This window comes from Adiantum capillus-veneris, chromosome 5 (genome assembly GCF_014529385.1).
Source record: "Adiantum capillus-veneris isolate H3 chromosome 5, ASM1452938v2, whole genome shotgun sequence".
Lineage (NCBI taxonomy): Eukaryota > Viridiplantae > Streptophyta > Polypodiopsida > Polypodiales > Pteridaceae > Adiantum > Adiantum capillus-veneris.
The window spans coordinates 47,524,691-47,544,311 of NC_140935.1; the positions used below are offsets into that span (position 1 = coordinate 47,524,691).

General features: G+C 40.2%; 2 pseudogenes; both read left to right on the forward strand.

Moving 5' to 3' along the window:
• Nucleotides 1–1,184: 1,184 nt before the first annotated feature.
• On the forward strand, nucleotides 1,185–11,443 carry LOC147457257 (putative oxygen-evolving enhancer protein 2-2; annotated as a pseudogene).
• A 2,922-nt stretch (nucleotides 11,444–14,365) lies between these two features.
• LOC147457258 (uncharacterized) lies at nucleotides 14,366–15,614 on the forward strand (annotated as a pseudogene).
• Nucleotides 15,615–19,621: the final 4,007 nt, after the last annotated feature.

A 19,621-nucleotide genomic window follows, 5' to 3' on the forward strand; every position in this document is an offset into this window, starting at 1 on the left:
CACAAACTTCCTTGTATTTTATGTGGATCACACTTAAGTGGTATAAGTGACAAGACCACTAGTCCTTAGACCCCGACGAGCATTCCTAAGGTTAACTACTCTTTAGTCGATATTTTTTAATTAACGTTGGTCAATCTAGTACTTACTTTAGCCCTAGCTCTTGTGTATTTCTCTTAGAGTCGAACTAATAGACCCTAACTCAATTGCATTTCATTCAGATACTACGCTTGTTTTAGTTAGCAATGTTACAATTCATGAATTTGTTTTTGCATTTCCTGGAATATCATACATGCCTCTCACTTATTGCACACCTGTACATGCTGCCTTTGAGCTTTCACAATGTTGTTTTTCTTCTGACATAGGTACTTCTATCGTGGATCCCGATGCAGCACTGTTATATTCGGAGGACGGAGTCTACATCAGGAAGGGGGGCATATTAACCACTCGCGTCCACTTCTAGTAGTCATGGGCTGGGCTTGTCAGTCCAATAGGAAAAGGGTAAGAGTGATCGCTCATGAGAGGTGCACTCTAACAGGAACATTAAAGGGTTAGTTGGCTAAGTATGGGCGCCCCAGTGTGAATGGGGCGAGCTCATATAAAGGTCACGTAAACCTAAAAATCATTCATTCTTTCATTTGTGCAATTGAAGAGTGCTCTTGCTTCATCTCCATCTTCTTCTTCTTCATCTCCTTGTGTGTGTGTGTGTGTGTGTGTGTATGGGTGAGAGAGAGAGAGAGAGAGAGAGAGAGAGAGAGAGAGAGAGAGAGAGAGAGAGAGAGAGAGAGAGAGAGAGAGAGAGCGATCGAGCATTGTGACGACGATACGGCGCGGCGAAGCGGTTGAGCGCGGCGCAGCGGCGGCTCCTTCTTCTTCACGGCGAGGAATCCTCCACAAAGGCGAGCGTAGGGCGGTGACTGACACACCCTTGCTCTCTTGAGCTTGCTAGATTAGTCTAGTTGTGTGCTTGGAGCCATTTGTGGCTCGCACACAGTGTATCGGCAAGTCCCTTGCATTGACACGTGTGACAGACGCGTACATATAGACATCCACTAATTATAGCAATGAACCATACATAACAAATGCCATACATACACAAATCTGCAAATGGGGTAGCAACGATCTTCTTCAAGAGCAAGCAAGAAGCAAGAGCTACAGCCATGGCAGGGTAAAAGGACAAATTAGTGATGGCGATGATGATGATGCTAGCAACGATGGTGTGAGCAGAGCAAGAGTGGCGATGGTGCAGTCCAATGTACTGATGCCGATAATAATATTAGCAATGGGCTGCTTCTAGCCTTCATATAGGGCTTGTCACTGTTGGTGTTGATGGTGGAAAGATTTGGAGGCATGCACCGAGGTTCAGCTACTGCAATATTCTTTGGTCCATTGACCCCACTTGTTTTTGAACCCTCTTGATTGAAGCCCGCCAGTGAGAATCACTGCTGCAACATCGAAGGAGATGATAGGAATCTGCCTGAGCTGCTGCTGTTGCTGCCGTCTCTCCATCTATTCACCCTGTCGAGGCAGCATATGGAGAAGTAGCCAATGCCTTTGGAGCTCCCAAAAAAGATACAAGATTTGTTTCTTACTCCGGTGATGGATTTAAAGTTGACATCCCATCCACGTAAAACCCTAGTAAGGAGCAGGCGTTCCCTAACATAGTGCTGCGGTATGAGGACAAATCTGATGCCAATAGCAACCTGGTAGTTATGGTTCTTCCAGAAGCGAATATCTTTATCAAGGACTATGGATCCCCTGAGAAGTTCCTTGAATCTGTGTTCTATTTTCTAGGCAAGCAAGCCTACAGTGGCAAGACAGATTCCTAGGGAGGGTTTGACCCCAATGCTGTAGCAACAGTAAAAGTCTTGGAACACTCGATGCCCAACATTAATGGGAAGAATTACTACAACATCTTTGTACTAACCAAAACTGCAGTTGGTGATGAGGGAGACAAGCACCAACTGATTGTAGGCACTGTCTCGTCAGATGGCAAGCTTTATGTACTCAAGGCTCAAGGTGGTTAGAATAATGGTTTGAAGGTGCTAAGATATATATATATATATATATATATATATATATATATATATATATATATATATATATATATATATATATATATATATATATATATATATATATATATATATATATATATAGAGAGAGAGAGAGAGAGAGAGAGAGAGAGAGAGACCTCTCTCCCTCTCTCTCTCTCTCTCTCTCTCTCTCTCTCTAAATATGCCTTTGCATACATCTCTTCCTTTTGGGAATCCCAAAATTCCCATGACAGCTAAGCAAAAGGTAAAAATTTTATCTAAACTTAGGCTAAAATAGTGTAAACTAGAAAAAAATTTAGGCTAAAATAGTGTAAACTAAAAATTTTATCTAAACTTAGGCTAAAATAGTGTAAACTAGGCTAAAATAGTGTAAACTAGAAAAAAATCACCATGTTTTAAAATGTTCTCTTGAGAGGAGGAGAAGGGATTTGCGTTAGTTCAAGAAAATGGTTTTGCCCAAATATTTCTCCCCAGGCCCTTCCTGCTAAGGGTTAGGTAGCTTTTGGGTGTGCAACATCATCCAACTTTGTATACTTTCCTCCCTGCACACCCCCTCTTTCTTAGGCTATGTTTGGTAGTAGCAGGAAGTTGTCATGTCTGAAACTCCTGGGACATGCACACTCAATTTGCCTGCAAGGAGCTGAGATATATGCACATTACCACAAAAAGAGAGAGAGAGAGAGAGAGAGAGAGAGAGAGAGAGAGAGAGAGAGAGAGAGGAAGAGAGAGAGAGAGATCTATACTCGCATATGTATATGCATTTATACTAATTGTAAAACCCTATAATTATTTTGACATGTAATGAGAAAAGAATGCTGACCTTTAGCTGGCCAACTTGCCACAAAATAGATGAGGAAGGAGCAGCCTAGGAGGTGAAAATTTACAATTGCTTGTTGTTAGCCTTGACAATAGGTCTACTAGCTTCTAGATTGATGATTTTCTTGGACTTGCCGTTTGACATCAATTTTGGGACACACTATGGACTGTAAATGCCTTGGATATTGAATCGTGTAAAGTCACGATTTTTAGAGTTATCTTTTGTCAATTTGTCTCTATTTTCCTTCTCTCTCTCTCTCTCTCTCTCTCTCCCCCCCCCCCCCCCCCCCCCCCCCCCCCAAACCCAAAACAAAAACCCAAAACAAACCCCACACACACACACACAACAACCCCCAAAACCCCATCCGAATCACGGGTTAAAGACCTAGTTGAGACTATCAAAATAATGTGAAGTGTGTGGGTTTGACAAGCAATTTTCATGCTTTCATTGCTAGTAGGCAAAGTAAAACATGTTCTTATTGTAATTTCCAGTTTCATAAAGACATATATGCACTCTTTGTATTCCAATGACTACTTGTGTAAGCTACATATGGTTGTTTTTCTTAATTTGTCAAAACTGCACGATTGGATATTAAAAAAAAAATGTTTATCCATTTAAAGAAAAACATATCCAAATACAAGGAATGACCAAAATTGGGATATCTATAGTCTTATTTTTTAAGGTATTAAGAAGAGTTCTAGGATGTCAAGATATTTTGCACGGAAAAGGTTTTTTTTTTATAGCAAAACTCACAATTGTGAGTGAATTACATTGAATAGCTCAAAAAATTACAAGGCCTTGTCATGCTCATGTTAAGCCATGACAACATCCAGGGACCATAATTACATCGGCTATCAGGACAGCCACCCCTACCAACCCGCCCTCTCATCTTTGATACACAAGGTCCATAATCTTGTCATTCTTAGATCTTTTATTTACCGATGGCCAAGATTTGCCCCCATCCTAGGCATTCCATCTGTTGACAACAAGGCACAAGTAGTCCTAGACCAATCCTCCGAGTGTTGCTTGCGCCCAAGTGTCGATATTAGCACTTTTCTTTCTTGTATAATTTCTGTGAAGCTCGCCACCTCAAAACCACCTTCAAAAACACGGCAGTTCCTTGTCTGCCATACATTATGTAAGAAGAAGTATCTGACTATTTGAGTGCTGACGAGGAGTGTAGGACTACCTAAATTCTTACCTCCAAGGAATAGGCCAGTCTTGAAAGAACTAATTTTCCATGTTCTTTGGACCCACTTGCATATTTTCCCTGCAAGGCCTTTGATAGTTGGGCAGTCCATGAATAGGTGGGCAAGATCTTCACTAGCCAACCTGCACCCCAAGCATCGATCTGACCCAATCCCTCTCACTTGAATCTTCACCCCCGTTGGTAGAGCACCCCAAAGAACCTTGGCTTCCATATGTTCTCCATTACATGCTCCCACCTTTCCTCCGGCCATTTCTTTTTCCATAGCTTGTTAAGGGGGCTAGATCAATTCATCTTTTGCATCATTGTCTGATAAATGCTTTTAGTATGGGGTTTCCACAAGAGACTGCTTCCGGGCCATTTCCAGGCATTCCAGTCCAACTCCGAATCACAGATTGGCATCACTAGATTGTCAAGCTCTTTCATCACTTTGTGGACAAGCAAGACCTCCAAGCTATTAAGTTGGTACTGGGTATCCATAATGTCAATGGTTTTCCAACTCTTGTTGCCACTATCCCAGAAGTGTCCAAGTCGCTTCAGACCCTTATTATTTAGCTTCTTGGCTGTCTCAATCCAATAGGGAGTTTGTGGCAGATCAACAACTTTGGAAAGCCAGGGGGACCAATGCAGAATGGAGTTCTTGAAGTATCTGGCTTCTTCCCCCCCACTTTAAGACTCTTGCTACTCTATTGCATTTTCTTACCAATTCTCTTGAGCTGCCCCCCAGTCTTAAGGTAGACCACGCCAGGGCTAACAGTTTGTCATGAACCTCCACCCCTCTCCACTTTCCACCCTTTTAGTTGCTTCTGTCATATCTCTGATCATGTCAACCCAAACTTGATCCTGTTTAGCCAAGGAAACAACAATTTTGGTGTAACAGCTTCTGCATGGGCCACAGGGTGAGAATTCCAAAGCCTCCTTGATTCCCCGGCCGAGCAACTGATTCCCAACGGGCCCATTGCCATGGCCTGGAAGATTTCGTGTTATTTTTCCATAAAAATCTTTTTACTGGTTTTAAGAACTCTTTCCACTGACACTTAGCCATCTTGAGAAGTGGGCTAGTGAAGGCAATATAAGGAATCATAAAGGCATTCGACACTTTTATCCGACTTGGGAATGGGAGAAGAACATACTCCCACCTACTTGGTTTTGTTTTGATTTTTTCAAGCACCCACTTAAAATCTTTGCTTGTGACTTACGTCCACCCCCAAGGGGGCTCCTAGATGTCTAAAGATATTCCCCTTTGTGACAATCTCCCCTGACCAGACAGAAGGGTCAAATGAGTCATTTTTCGATAGGGAGATCAACCTTGACTTCTCTATATTACACTGGGACCCCGAAGCTACTGAGAATATTTGTACAATCTCCAAAGCTTTTCTAATGACCTGGGGGCACACCTTTGAGAAGAGGAGAGAATTGTCTGCAAAAAGTTTTTCTAGGAGTTGGCTATTTCTTGGTAAGACAAGGCCTTGCAACTCCCCTCGTTCAGCACTAGCTTTGAGCGTCATGATTAAAGGATGTGATCCTATGGTGAAAAGTAGGGGGGCCAGAGGGCATCCTTGCTTAATAGACCTTTTGACCTCAAAAGAGCCCACAATTCTATCATTGAATAGGAGCTCTGACTGGCTTCTAGCCCCCATTACATGTACCAGCCCGACATAGGCGAGGCCCAAATCCCAGAGCTTTCATGACGGCTTCTATATATGTCCATGTTATTCTGTCATAAGCCTTGTCTAGGTCCAACTGCAGTAGAATGCACTCCTGCTTTGTGACAGTTGCGTATTCGATGCCCACCATTGCTGCCAAGATGTTATCATAAATGTACCTTCCTTTGATGAACCCATGTTGATGGGGAGAGATGATCCTGGTTAGTAAGGGGACTAGTCTGAGTGCTACTGCTTTAGCTATAATTTTGTAGGCCACCAACATCATCGTTATAGGGCACCAATGTTTCAGTTGAGAACATTAGATCTGTTTTGGGATGAGTTTGATAAGCCCTCTCTTTACACTTATCTCCAACAACCCTTCGACCATGGCTTTATTGGCCAATCTTGTGCACGGAAAAGGTTTTGAGATGGGCTTCAATCTCTAAGATTTTAATGAGCTTGGAGCCCCAACAAATAGGTTAGTTTGATCAAAACATTAGCCTTAGACGCCATCACCTTTTTGGAAAGAGTTTTGGAGGCCAAAATTTGCCCCTCTCTCTCTCTCTCTCTCTCTCTCCATTTTCAGATTTACAAGTTTGTGTTTATAAATAAAAAGAAACAAAAACAAGCCTTGTGACTTGATTTTTATGTGCTTGGTAATTGTATTTGATCATTTAAAGGATAGAAACATAAAAAAATTTAAACATTTCTTCAAGACCTAGAAATTACTTTATGAGATTTTTGATAATCAATTCCGAAATATGGTCCAATTTTCAAGTCAAAACTTATCATCAAACTACAAATATGCCATGTATTTTAAGATAGAGAAAATTTATCTTTGTTTTTCACCTTGTAAACTAGCTAAAGTATGATAAATATTTAGATAGCGCTTCACAAAAGTAATATCAAAAATTGATAGGAAAAGAGGACACTGAAGTGTTTTAGTATATTTAAACGTCCAACGATAAAACTAGTGCTAACTAGCTCATGCGACCTGCCTACCGGTGGGTCTCGCTCGCTCTTACCACCTTAGTGTGTATGTGTTTGTGTGTGTATATCTTTATACATCTCTCCATGACACACACATGATCGGCACTATCACCAATATCGTACGAATACTTATTTACCCATTGTTCAAATGCAAGTTTTTATCTCACTTTGTCTTAGGCCCCTTTAGACTACTCTTGCTACATTTAACCTTTTCACATCTTTCTCTTCTCCTTCTCTCTTCCACGTGCGCGCGCGCACACACACACACACACACACACGCACACACACACACACACAGATTACATAAAAGCAAATCACTAAAGAGACATATTTAAAAAAAACAGTTTATATTATTGCCGAAAAGGCTCAGGAATATATCTGTATAGCACTCTTAGTCATGCTATTTCAATGGGATCAAGATATTGAGTAGGAGATCTACAAACTTCTCTTAAATCTATTTTTTGAACCCAGCTCAAGTAAATTTGTAATGACGAATCAACCCAAGCTCTTGCTTTAAGAGCATGAGCTTAAGATTGGGAAAGAAATAGGGATCAAGCAAACTGATGTAAATCGTGTCCAACTCTTCATCTACATATGACCCCCAAACTGTGTAGTTTTTCTCGATCACTTCCCATGCCCATTGCCATCCCCATTCAGCAGTTAAAAAACTTTCTTCAATGACATCAACAATAAGATTTTTTACACTTGGAAAAATATTCACAATTTCGTGGGCCATTTAATTGGTTGCAAGAAAAGAGGGCAACATTAGTACTCAAAGCTTAAAATTAGAGAGAGAGAGAGAGAGAGAGAGAGAGAGAGAGAGAGAGAGAGAGAAAGATGATCAACATGGCCACTTGTTAAAAGTGCACTTAAACACTGTAAAAAAGTATAAGCACAATACGAACACTTCAATTACTAATCGTCATGCCAAAATAGAGCTTCATTGCCAAAGAATGTCAAGAGATCCATTAGCTCAAAAGCATTAGTTTCCTTTTGTCATAGCATGTATAATGAGATGATGTGTATACTTTTTTTTGTAACTATTGGAAAACCATGTATTTTCTCAATAATGACAATGGTGTTTTAACTATTACATTTACAAAGCTTAAGAATAAAGTGATTTTGCCTATGATGTGTACAATTGTCATTGATTTACTTTTGTCAGTGCTATATTTTGATTTTGCAAACAATACTATGCATGATGGAATTGATGGTTATATTGTCTTGTTAGTGACTACTCTTGATCTATACCTTGCACTTTCTTTCAAAGGTGAATATGGGCTTATCTTGGATTCACTTAGGTTTACTCTATTATTAAAACATTCAATATGGTTGATGGTTGAATGCCCTACCACCTAAAACATTGTACTATTGGGCGTCGCTATTTAAGGCTCTGCAACATCGCTATGAGCGTCGCTATACGAAGCATGCAACCGTTGCTATATGCATCTCTATATAGAGACACATATAGAAATGTTCCCGTAGCTAGGCTATTAATAAACGGTGATCTTAGCGACACCGGGGAGTATAAAAACCCAATGTATTTCCGTCGCTAAAAACGTCACAAGTGCACACAACCTCTTGTAGTGCCAAAAAACTGCGTGTTCCTGATAATAAAGACCTCCAAGAGTAGCATCAACATTGCACGCTTTTGAGAGCTCTATTTAAAAAATATATTGGTTTTCAATTGGCAAATAAGTGTGGGAGGGACTCTTCATGCACTTTGCACCTGCTACATACTCCATCTAAAATCTCAATCCTCTTGGAGTTTGTACAACGACTCATATTCTACTCTATACTTGGACGGCTAAGGATCATTCCAATATATCGCATTGATAAACTCCACAATTAATTTCAAAACTTTAAACTATTCATCTGAAATATAAGATTTATGATTGTGATATATCTTCCGCAATTGAATATCACAACCACAAACATTGACATAATAAATAACAACCATATGTAGTTCTTGTAGGACTCTCATCAATTTCATTTCGCTCAATATTTGTGGCACTTTGCATAGTGAAATGCTTAAGCGTCCACAATTTCCATACCACCCATCTATATATGAATACACCCAATGATGCCACCAACACCATGTACTATTTCCTTGACAAATATGGTAAAAATAAGTATCAAAGATAAGATTTTACATACCTCTAATATAAAAAGGTACATCATTAAGGGTGTACGAAACCATGATGTATCGTGCCATTCTTGATCTGCTCTAACAACGAAGATTTAGAAGTTTAAGATCAAGAGAGATGAAATAGAACAAAGAAGACTTTGATGGTCATACCGTAGAGAAGCGTGTCCTTATTTCTTTTGTTTAAGTGAAGGATTTGAGAGAGAGAGAGAGAGAGAGAGAGAGAGAGAGAGAGAGAGAGAGAGAGAGAGAGGAATGAAAGAAATTCAAAAGACTTTGAAATTTCACAACTTATAAAGATGCTTTGAATATTTTGAATGTAGCGGAGACAATATAAAAGAGTTATTCAAAGTGTAGCCTTCGAGAGACCACGTTAGGAATTCTATAAGTCCAAGGACCTATGTTGTATACATTTTGTAAAATACGGGGGGGTGTTTCAACTAATGTAAATATCCTCAATCGATATGGTGTAGTGTGATCTCCAACAACCCCCACTTGTTGTGCATTGACTGGCCTCTTGTCACTCACAAACCAAATGTTAACTTGAATTTGATGATGCTCGTGGTCCGGAGAAAAGGCAACATGGTAGTATCCAAGAACTTCCATAGACATATCTCTACTTAAGTATAACATTTCATAAACACCTACGATGATAAATCCTTGATGGCAATGATCTCTGCAAAGGCATCCATGAATTATGTAAAGCAATAAAAGCTTAAAACTGCCAATATACCATATAAAAACTCTTACAATATAATATGAGTGGTATCAAATAAGATCACTAAAAACATAGCAGGAACTCGTCCCCTCCATTGCGGTGGATCTTCAACAAAGTAAGTCAATGTATAAGCCAATCTTTCAAGAAAATAATAGGTCAAGTAAATACATTAAATTAAAAGGAAGATAAATACCTCAAATGAATTCAGTGATGTGACCCACTATATAAGATGCATTGCGTCGAGGATCCATTTGTGGCCGATACTTTGATCTAAGATATATCAATAAAATTTCACATCAACTGTGTCTGACTTTAAGTGAGAGCCACAATTTACCAGACATACAACCATCAGAATAAGGTAACATTTCGAGCATTCCACCTTCTGTAGAAGAGAGTAAGCTACTCCAAACGACTTCTCCAAAGCTAAGTGAGGAGGAGAGGAAAGAGAATGCACTTACACACAAAGGTTTTACCTCTTTGTTTATTGGTGAGTACGACAAGATTATTGGGGTATCAGTAGTGCAACATCATATCCAATCGATTGATGGCAGTATACTTGTGGTGCAAAAGTTGCGGTGATATGTTTTCCAAAGACTGAATGTCTTTGGTGATGCTGTACTAATGGTCAAGCAAGTTAAAGTTTTTTGGGCCTATAAAAACCAATGCCTGTTAGCACATCATGGACAAGTCAAAACCCTTTTCAACCACTTTCAAGCGATCCAACTTCATCATTTGCCTAGAGTTGGAAATCAAGAGGCTACTGCACTAGCAACCAAGCAGCTAAAAGGAGTTCCTATTAATGCTAGCAAATAAAAATTGCCTTTATTCCAAGGATGTGATGATATGCATGATACTATGAAGTTCTTAGAAACAGGGGAGTGCCATGAAGATTACAACAAAGGTCAACAACGCTACCTTATTCGCAAGGCCACTATGTATCGATTCCATGAAGATTTTAACAATAGTCAACGACGTTGGCTTATTCGCAAGGCCACCAGGTATTGACTCATCAACAATGCTCCATATTGCAAAGGGAAGGCTCAGATCTGTCAGAAAAATTTCCTAGAATTCTCAATGGAGGATAATTCACCCAACAAAAATTCACCATCAGACCTTGCGCTAGAGGTATGAATACCTTTAGCCTTAGGGGAGGGCTATGACGCTGGTTTTTGCGCACGAAACCCCTCTTCATGGGGGTTGATTATTTAACAAAATTAAAAGGAGAGGATGCACGGGGAGGCGTGTGGACACCTGCCCCACATCCCCCCCTCTCCCATTAATCTCTCGTCGATAGCCAGAGGAGGCGCCCCCCACGCAATTTCCCCTCTTCCTCCTCCCCCGTCGCCATCCACATGAAACACCCCACCTTCCCCCCCTTCACCTTGTAGTCGGCAGCAAGGGGTGCGCTCGCCCAAATTAAAGCATCTCTCTCTCTCTCTCTCTCTCTCTCTCTCTCTCTCTTTCTGTTTTCCTTGTGCACCGGGGGGAGGACCACCTCCATACACACACACACACACACACACACACACACACAAACATACACACACATACACACCCTCTCCCTCACTTCATCTCTCCCCCATCCTCTCCTCTCCCCTCCCACATTCCCACTCTTCCCTTTCCCTGTTTGGACTATAGCAGTGAAGAATGATTTCTCTCTCTCTTTCACCTACACACACACACACACACACACACACACACACACACACACACACACACACACACACACACACACACACACACACAATCCCTTTTCCCATTCCCCCACGCTCATCTCCTCTCCTACTCAGATCAACAACAGCGCAAAAAACTCCTTCTCTCTCTCTCGATTAATTTCGCTCTCTCATTTTTTGATTTTTGATTAGTTTTTTCATTATCTCAATCACCTACAATTAAGCTAACACACACAAAGATACACTCACACATTCACATTCAAACTTATACACACACACACACACACACTCACACCTACATTCACACACATATGCTAATCGCCTACAATCAAACACACACACACACACACACACACACACACACATTGTACATACCACCCATTGCACCTCCCGGTACGGGATTCTGTTGCACTTAAGCATGGCCACCGGGCTTCTTGCCATGCTCACATCCACGTCGACTCGGCACTTTATGTTCACGTTGACTCCCTGATTTCTCACGTGGGGTTTTTTCCTTCCATCGTGGGCTTTTTGGCTTGCCTACTGAGGGGCTAGCACCCTACACCCACTTGTGTTTTCCATGATCCATTGTAGATTCTTGCCATTTGGAGTTATTGAGCTTGCCACCTTTCCCCATTTGTCTCTCATCTTCTTCTCTCTCACTTGTGTTTTTTGCGTGGTTGGTCTTCATGGGAGTACCTTCGCGCGCTGAACAAGGCGCATACCCCTGGTTGTATCCTTGCATTGGAGAAGCAACTGATGACCCTTTCAGTTCTCGTAGTTTTCCACTCTCCAAGATTTCATCTCTCGCATGCAGCAGCTTTGTGAGGAGCTTGCAGCTTGCGGCAAGTGATTAGCTCTGAGGACATGGTGACTCGGTTGTTGGCAAACCTTCCTTTTTAGTACGTTTCTCTATTCTAGTCACGTGTATCCTCTTACCTTGCCACCACTTGGGAGGGTCTTCTCCCTGCTTTGCAGCAGATTATTTAACATATTGAGGAGTGGGATTTTACCGGTACTTTTGACGATGTGTTTGTAGCCCGTGGTAGAGGGGCCGCTCAACAAGGTCAGCCTGGTTCTGGTTCCCAGCTCACTAGACTTGATGTTTTGTGTACATATTGTGGATGACAAGGTCATATAGAGGCTCGTTGTTATTGGAGACGTGATCGCCATAGAGATGGAGACTCGGATGCTCCGTCAGGGACAGACTCCTGTTCTGCAACAACTGCTGCTCTTGTGGTTGCGGATGGTGTCATTCTATAGCCTCTCCATCAACCACCCTTGATCACTCTTTGACCTGGAGTGTTGCCTGTCTATCCTCGACATTGATAGTTTTCTCTTTGTGGTCAGATTGTTTGATTCAGGGGAGGCTTCCATCTCACTCTGTGTCCTTATCTCTCTTCCACATTCCCTTGTACATCACGATTTACACGTTTCTAGGCCCTTTTGTACAGCTTCCTTGTGCAACTTGATCAGTGTTAGTCATCAATTTGATCTTCATTGCTTTGAGTTGGGCAGTTTGTTGTTTCTTGAGTTGGTGCTTCTTCCTTTCTTCTTCTTCAGATTTGTCCAGACATGCGCATTTTCCATCGGCATTTTCTCCATCAGCATCTTTTCGCATTTGTTGCTGAGGGTGGTTGTTAGAGGTTTTGTATTCACCTCTAGATGCTTCCCTTCTCAATTCCCGGCTATCTTTCACATTGCACACGCCCTTGGTTGTGGGTTGGCCACCCATTGCACCTCCTTATACAGGATTTTGTTGCACTTAGGTATGGTCACCGGGCTTCCTACCATGTTCACGTCCACGTCGACTCTGCACTTTATGTTCACGTCGACTTCCTATTTTCTCACGTGGGTTTTTTTCCCTCCATCATGTGCTTTTTGGCTTGCCTACTGAGGGGCTGGCACCCTATATATAGGGTGCCACCCACTTGTGTTTTCCAGGATCCATTGTAGATTCTTGCCATCTGGAGTTATTGAGCTTGTTAGCTTTCCTCATCTCCTCCTCTCTCTCTCGTGTTTTCTCACATGGTTTGTCTTCCCTCTGCTTCTACTGCACTCCAATGAGAGAGAGAGAGAGAGAGAGAGAGAGAGAGAGAGAGAGAGAGAGAGAGAGAGAGAGAGAGAGAGAGAGAGAGAGAGAGAGAGAGAGAGAGAGAGAGAGAGAGAGAGAGAGAGAGAGAGACGCTTTCTCTATAGATGATGCTACCTTTTTCCAAGTCCTCCACCAGTTAGAGTGCATGGTTGGTAGAGAGAGATGCTTTCTCTATAGATGATGCTACCTTTTTCCAAGTCGTCCACCAGTTAGAGTGCATGGTTGGTAGTGAGGCCATGGATTTTATGACACATTTTGACAGAGGTTTGGGGAGGTTGATGTGGATTGATTCATAGTCTACTTGTTATTCGTGTGTCACTTTTGTGATAGAATTGGCTCCTTAGGACCTCACTCATCATTTTTTTCAACGAGACATGCATCAACTTCCTCTGGTATGGATGAGCACTCACTCAGCAGATGAATAGTGGAGATGATTCAGGGCATTTCTGCAAGTTACACTTCCTTGACCTTCAGGATTTGGATTAGACAGAGAGTTGGTGATATTGTCAGAGTATATTTGATGACTGCAGTTGGGGAGACTAGTCTTCTCGATATTGAAAGTTTATAGCCTTGGGCTCTGCATCACTCGGGTTTATGACACTTGGAGTAGATTCATGCAATTGCTATTGAGTGGTTTCTACTTCCCCCACCACTTTCTGTTGTGGTTTTTTTGTATGCTTTGTTGGTGTCTCTGGAGATTTTCCCCTAGAGGGCTTTATTGTATATCCTTGGGGTTTTTTCACTTTAGGTGATCCTTGTATACGGGCGGATGGCCGTGATGATGTAATGTTCTACATTATTACTAAAATGGGAACCAGCCCACTCTCTCTCTCACTCTCTCTCTCTCTAACACACACACACACACACACACACACACACACACACACACACACACACACACACACACACACACACACACACACACACACACACACACACACACACACACACACACACACACACACACACACACACACACACACACACACACACACACACACACACACACACACACATAGTCGATGTTTCTATACCAGAGTTTCCAGAGAGTAAGTACCAATTCAAATGCCGATGCAAGAGATTGCTACTTCAATATGGTAAGCATTTCATGAAGGACACTGTTTCCACTATGCGAGTACTCTAATCGGAATATGCTCTGAGTAGATAGTTATTGTAACATGTCTTGACAAGGAGGCTTGGTCATCCAGCAATACTCGCGATTATGTATAGTAGTCTTGTGAAGATATTAAATTCGTGGGGTGTCATAGACTTTGTGGTTTATATGATAACTCCCTTAGACAAATTCTCTCTACCCCATCCTGTTGCAAGGAAAGCTTGTTTAGGACTTTCCGAAGGCAGTTCATTGCAGGTCCTCACACCGAAAGGACTTCTCGTTGAGGTCAATAGTCTATTCTCTGCAGTTATGCTTTGAACATAAAACTGGGTGCATCTCATGGTCAGTAGTTACATATTGACCCCTCTAATTTTTGTATTTGTACAGATCCTGACTGTACTAGAACATATATACTGGCCTTGGAAGCACAGAGGGGAGCAATTTTCTGAAGGCAGCTGATGTGTCCAACCACGGTATAAGCATGAGTGCCAGTGCACCAGTCGAGTCTCTTTTTGCTGCACCAAGAAATATCATGTATGCAAGCCCAATCCTATGCTACTTAGCTGTGTGATCATTATGACTCTTCTGATGTGTGTCTTTTTTGCATTTGCAAAAGGGGATCACAAGTTGCTTCTGCAAGAGCTGCTAAGCATTGATTGCAGCGGGGCATTTGGACCAACACAAGTTTTGGTGATATGCGCCACACTCTTGCTGGTGATTAGCTATGTTTTTATGCTTTGAGGAGTTGGCATATGACTAGTTGAATGTTTCTATGGTGATAAATTTAATGGCATGTCGATTGAGCTTGTATCTCAACCTGCACAACAAGCGAGAGACTTGTTCTCCTGGGAGAGGATAGGAAGGAGCTGCAAGAGTATGGAATCCTATTGTACCATTGTGGATTTTTTGAAGCTTCTCTTGGGTATCTCAATGCATACAGTGATGACAAGGTAAACTTAGGGCTTAGTAGGCCATGTCTTTTATGTCCATAGAATGCTTTAATTGGTAACAAGTGGCAACTAAGCATATTCTTTTTGCAGGAGGATATTGCATCATCACCTGATTCGTTGAGTTCTAAGGAGTCTGCTAACTAGGAAAACGTACTGTTGTGGTTGTGGCCAATAACAATGAGCGAAGATGGAATATACCGGCAGTAGGTACAATTGTGGGAAGTCCCCTCACTGATCCCTGGTGAACATGCATGGTACTCAATCAATACTAAGTGGCTGCAGTTCCTTTACTAACCTCATTCACTGCACTAGAGCAATTTGTACATATCTTGGGGTGAGATATGGCTAGCTTGTATAGTGTACATAACGAAGTAGTCTAAATGGCATTTATGTAAGGTCCCCAACCCCGTCGACACCAAAAGCGGGAGGGTACCATTGACAGGTCTCTAAGCCTACCAAAGTCAAAGTCTTTAAACAAAAAATATTCCAGGGAATTCACCCTTACCATTGGCAATGGTTTAGGTTTATAGCCCTAGAAGAGACCCAGTCCTGTCTCGCAGTGGAGACGGGACCCTATAAAGAAATTCTGGCCCTATATCTTCATCCTTTAGATTAAAGTTTCCTTAGCCAACGCTTTTTTCCCCCTAGCATATGTGAGGGCACAGCTATTGGTAGATTCCTCGTCCAAGTGAAGAAGTTTCTAAACGTTTTAGTGCGCGGGAATGGATAGTTACCTGACTAATCAGGTCCACCCATCCATGATTGACAACCTTAGTCAATCCCCACTTACCACCCCGCACTCACACATGATTCTATTGTTGTTTAATTACTACCACATTCTTTTCACAATTAAAAACAATGATTCCTTTTTAACTTTTCAAACTGCATTTCCTTAAGACAACCTTTGAAAACAGTATTGAAGACATTCTTTCAGAAAACAAACATCTTTAAACTTAAGACAAGGTAATGTCATTTTAAAGTATCATTGACCAGTACTAACTTGTCTCAAGACCACCTATACAGGGGTGAAAAACAACACCCATTCCTTATTTATATAAACCGGGGTGGAAAAAAGTCTTCACCCAAAGTCCGGGCGCCCATACGCCAAAATCAGTTGCCCATACAACCGGGCCGTTCCTCTAGGATAAACTTAAAAGTACTATCCATAAACATAAACAAACACGGAGTAAAGACTCCACACGTGCCGAGGTAATCGACTCCTCCATGATGGTATCTCCATCATTACTCATTACCTGGAGTAAAAATATTTCCAAGGAATCAGAGGTGTCTTGAGACAAGCTGTCTTAAGGATGGTCAAACATTTCTTTCCTAAGTTAATCATTCATAACCCAATCATTTCTTTCTTAGTTACAATCATTGCTCATGGGTTTCGTGGAAGTTACCTTCCATTTACAACCAATTTTTTTCTTCCTAACCTTACGTATGCAATGCTTAACTTAAAATGAACTCCAAAAGCTATTAATGACATAATAGAAATCCACCTGGGACTGCTCATCCATTTTCTGTGGGGAAGGTGCCCGTAGACTCTCCTCTGTTGGCCTATGGCTAGGCCTGGCTTCATGGTCATTAGTTGCTTTGTTGCACTTGTTACTAACATCCTCTTCTTCAGCCAAAGGATTCCCCCTAGTTCTCTTGGGAGCCATTTCGGCAGCCTTATAAAAAGACTTAATCCATTAGAAGATTAATTGAATAACCTTTATTTTCCTTGTTTACCCAAAAAATAAGGATTTTTGGAATAAATAGGGATCTTTAATAGTCGATTTGATAGGTTACTCATCCTATAACTTAATTATGCTATAATTAATTTTTTTCCCACCCTTCAATAAGTATTTTGGACCTCGGTTATTTATTTGGCAATTAGATAAATTTATTTCCTGATTTTTCTTGTCCATTATATACAAAAATCGGTTACTTTTGACCAAAATACATACCTAAACTATTTATCTAAGATTATGATAATTATCATAGATTCCTCAAAGTATATTCCTTCTCTGGTATTGATATCAAAGGTTTTCGGTTTACTTTACTATATTTTCCTTTTTATTTTTTCCAAAAATTAGAGTAATTTTATTGGGATATATAGTTAAACTAATTTTCTAATGGTAGCATAATTACCATGGGTTCCCTAAGGTCTAATAAACCTCTGATAAATATCTCAATTCAATTTAAATCTATTTGTTAATTTTCCCTATTTAATTTGTCTAAAATACAAAGTTTTTCTCCTAAAATAATTAGCTAAATTAATTTTCTGAGCTTCCCTTAATTATCACGGTTTTTTTAACACCTAATTAACCCTTGATAAATATATCACAGCATTTGAATTCAATTTACTAATTTCCCCTATTTAAATTACTCAAAAAATAGAGTAATTCTGCTTAAGTAATTAGGTAGATTTATTATCTGAGATTCTCCTAATTATCACATGTTTTTTCACATGTAATTAACCACTGAGAAATATATCATAGCATTTTAAATCTATTTACTAATTTCCCCTATTTAAATTGCTAAAAAACAGAGTATTTTTGCTAAAGTAATTATCTAGATTAATTATCTGAGCTTCTCCTAATTATCACGAGTTCTTGAACACCTAATTAACCACTAATAAATATATCACAGCATTTGAAATCAATTTACTAATTTTTCCCATTTAAATTACTCAAAAAATAGAGTATTTTTGCTAAAGTAATTAGCTAGATTAATTAGCTGAGCTTCTCTTAATTATCACGGGTTCTTAAACACCTAATTAACCACTGATAAATATATCACAACATTTGAAATCCATTTACTAATTTCCCCTATTTAAATTACTCAAAAAACAGAGTACTTCTGCCTAATTAATTAAGAAAATTACTCAGAAAATTATACTATAAATTTCCTAGATTAATGACTATCTAATGAAACTCTGATAATTACTTCAACTAAATCTAATCTTAATTAATATATGTACCATTAATTCATGGTTAATTTGACTAATTTCAGTCCTAATATGATAGGATAATTAATTAGCTGAATATTACTAAGATTAATTATAATAATCAGCAGAGATTAATCAATTAAGAGAGGTTTTATGAGTATACATAGGCCTAATCTTTGATTTATTAACAAATAGCTTAATCTAGCATTGCTAATTAAGAAGGATTAGGCTAATTACCTTTAGGGTTAATCAATTAGAGATTAATCTCTAATGATTTATGCGTAATGTTCTCTCTAGAGGAGAGAGAAAGTATCAAGGCTCCGAGTCTGAGAAATTATGAAGAGAAGTGGTCCTTTTATAGCTTTTTCTGGGCACCTGGCAGTTTTTGGCAGTTTTCCCACATTCCAAGCAGCCCCCCAACTTGCATTTTGCGCCATTTTCAGCTATCATTGTCCTTGGCAGGTTTCCCCAGCTTCCACACTCCCCCCATACCTTCCAGAATTTACTTGATTGATTTTTGCAGATCCTTAATGATGAAAATTGGAATTTTCTAGCTAATTCTAGAACCTTAGTGTAAAGAGTCTTTGTTAATGATTAATACTGGAACCATCCAATTTTTGTTACTAATTGAATTTCTATTGTAATTTTCCAGGGCCGGTAACTGCTCCAATTTTTATCGGATTCACATTTTGAAAATTTTTAAACATAGTAAGCTCTGCTTATGATTCTAAAAATACCAAAATTAATAATGTTTGGAATCCTTCAATAGTGTTTTTATTAAGTTTTGCAAGCTTTGTACAATCTTTAAGGTTTCGAAAACTGGAAACCTTATAATTTAGCATGTTCCGACATCATCCTCTCCCCACGCGCGCTAAACAAATCCCAACCTTGTGTGTGTGTGTGTGTGTGTGTGTGTGTGTGTGTGTGTGTGTGTGTGTGTGTGTGTGTGTGAGAGAGAGAGAGAGAGAGAGAGAGAGAGAGAGAGAGAGAGAGAGAGAGAGAGAGAGAGAGAGAGAGAGAGAGAGAGAGAGAGAGAGATAGAGAGTTAGAGAGAGAGACTTTTCTCTTTCATTTGTATAAGAAGCAAATCATTTGGTCATGAATACTGCATATGCACATACAGTGTGATACTGCATATGCACATATAGTGTAAACCCACATACAGTGTAAATCATATGATAGCTTATATCAGAAGCAGGTAGGGTCTTCTCTTTTTTACATGTTTTGGCAGTGAGTTAAATGAACCCCCTGTTATGGGAGGAATCTGGACTCTGGAGAT